A 3045-nucleotide genomic window follows, 5' to 3' on the forward strand; every position below is an offset into this window, starting at 1 on the left:
CTAATCCATTCATTTATCTATCAATGGGAATTTAGGTTGTTTCCAATTCTTTGTGACTGTGAATTGCACAACAATAAACACTGAGTACTGACGACTGGTGGTGGTCTATTTCTTACCTCTTGCAGGTATATACCCAATGGAGGGATTTCTGGACCATAAGGTAAGTTAATTTACATTTGCTTTAAATATCACCAGGTTGTTTTCCACAGAGCCTGTATTTATCTATAGGACAACCAGCAACGGAGGAGAGTTCCTATCTCGCTACATCCCCTCAAGCATTTGTTGCTCTCTGATTTTTTTATTTGGGCTGTCTTCAAAGGGTGCTAGGTGGGATCTCATTGTTTTGATTAGCATTTTTTCTGATAGCTAGTGATCAAAAGTATTTTCTCAAATGTTAATTGCCCAATCAGGTCTCCTCCCTAGTGAAACTTCTGTTCAGGTCTTTGGCCTAATTCCTCAGGGGTTTAACTGTTTTCTTCTTTTTACAGGTTAGAAGGGTATTGTAGAGTTTAGTAATAAGGATTTTGTCTGTTGTGTCATTTCTAAAAATACTCTCCCAGTCTGTGGGCTCTCTTGTTACTCTCTTGGTGAAGTATTTCAATGCACCTAGGTGTTTTATCTTTAGTTTATCCCACTTGTCGATTTCAGCTTCACCTGTGTGTGTCCCCTTCCCTATTTCAGTTAGCCTTTGTATTCCCTGCACCGAGGTTCTTAGGTTTTTCCTGATTCCTTTGTTGACAGTCCTGATAGTTTGGGGTTTTACTTCTAGGTTTGTGATCCACCTTGAATTTGTTCTTGTGCATGGGTTGAGGTAAGGGTCTTGTTTCATTTTTCTACAGGAAGTTATCCATTTTTTCCAGGCTATTTGTTAGGGAGGGCATCCACTTTCCACTTGATGTTTTTTGGGCCCTTGTAGAAGATCAGTTGTCTATAGACTGTTGGTTTTATTTCTGAATTTTCTGTTCCTTTCCATTGGTCTGAATTTTTGTCATGATTCCAGTACGATGCTGTTTTGACCACTGTGGCTGTACAGTAGGTGATAAAGTCTGGTTCGACTTTATCCTTCTTGAGGAGTTCTCTGCTAATTCTGGACTTATTCCCTCTCCATATGAAGTTGGTAGTCAACTTTTCCAGTTCTTTGACGAAGTTGTTGTTATTTTAATTGGGAGAGCATTAAACTTATATAGTGCCTTGGGTAGTAGGCACAGCTTTACTATATAGAGTTTTCTTGTTCGTGAGCGTGGGATATTCTTCCATTTGTGGAGGTCGCTTTTGTTCTCCTGTAGTAGGGTTCTTTAGTTTTCCTTGTCTAAGTCTTTTATTTATTTATTAGATATGTCCCTAGTTCCATGTGCACTTGAAAAGAATATGATATTTTTTTAACATTTGGATAGATAGTCATGTAAATGTCTACCTAGTACAGTCATCTTATTGTAGTGTTTAGCTCTGTATCCTCCTTGTTGAGCTTCTTTCCCAGTGATCCTTCATTCTCTGATAGAGGTGTATTAAAATCACCTAATATGGTTGTTGAATCTGTGATTTCTTTTTTCATCTTTTGGACAGTTTGTCAGATTTCACAGGTCTCTCATTAGGTATATATATATATACCTAATGAGAGACCTGTGAAATATATATATATATATAATACTCAGTGGTTCCTTTTTTACTGATCTTTCGAGCATTATATTGTGCCCATCTTTGTCTCTTGTAACGGTTTGCACCTTGAGGTCAATTTTGTTGTAGATTAGGAATGCAACCCCTGCTTTTTATCAGTTGCTGTTTGCCTGGTTTATTTTTCAACAGTCTTTTATTCTTAGTCTATTTTTGTCTGTAAGATTAGGATGTGTCTCTTGAGTTAGTTTTCTGAGCCAGTCACCTAACCTTTGTCTCTTAATGAGCAAGTTCAGGCTGTTAACATTCAGAGTTATTACCACCATCTGTGGATTCATTACTGTCACCTTGTACCTTTTGTGTTAGGTGTTTTCCTATCTTCTTTCATATTAGTGTACTATGTTTATGTGGGCGTCTTCATTCTTTCCTTATATTCTGTCTATGGCGGTTTACATTAAAAGTTAGACAAAGAAACACAGTATGGAATTGAAAGCATTTAAATTTTATTTCTTCTAAAATTGGGCTTGTGGGATACCTTGGTGAGAATGCACTGTCCCCAAGGAAAGGGGTTTGGGAATGACTGCTGCTGAATTCTTCCCCAGTTGCATTCCTGTGTCACTCCCAGTTCTTTCCTGCACACCTCTGCAGGTTGTGCACTGGGGATCTGTCTTCTGTCACAAGTAAATATCCCAGGGAATCAATTACAGAAAAAAGTATGTGCAATTATCTATTGTTACCCATTCGGGCAGGGGAGGAGCAGGGGAGAAAGAGTAAGGGGATGGCTGAGGGGGTCACTCTGCTTCTGGCTGGGGAGGGGAGAAACAAAACCGAAGACCACAGGAGCAGTGGTAGCAGAGAGGGGAACTCTAGTGTGAGGTCTTGTGGCTCATTCTCAGAGGATTTCTTCAGGCCTGGTATTATGACCACGTTTAGACAGCAGCCTTGGGAAACTAATGCACACTGCAGGTCTCAGATCTTGGACACAGGAAGGAGTGATGGATGACACCCCACTGGACCTGGCGATGAATTATTGCTAATACCTACATGCAGATGCAGTGAGCTTAGAGCATTTTGGCATGTTCTTTAATCACTCTGTGCCCCCAAATCAGAGAGATCTTAACCAAACCCTAGTACACTGAATCTATTTTTAGCACTCAGCCTCCCAATATTGGCCTTTCTACCTCTTAATTTTCTGCAGTAGCAACAGGAGCACTTGGTGGGTAATTCTACCTGGAAGCCATGCTTTCAGAGCATCCATACTACTCTCAGATTTTGTTTCAATAAATAAGCATCCTGGGTGTTGTAAAGCATTGAAACACTTATCTTGGGCACAGGAAGGAGTGATGGATGACATCCAATTTGTCCTGCTATGAATTACTGCTAATACCCTGTTTCCCCGAAAATAAGACAGTGTCTTATATTAATTTTTGCTCC

This window comes from Echinops telfairi, unplaced genomic scaffold (genome assembly GCF_000313985.2).
Source record: "Echinops telfairi isolate 266 unplaced genomic scaffold, ASM31398v2 ScPeMD7_7459;HRSCAF=8497, whole genome shotgun sequence".
NCBI classification, from domain to species: Eukaryota; Metazoa; Chordata; class Mammalia; order Afrosoricida; family Tenrecidae; genus Echinops; species Echinops telfairi.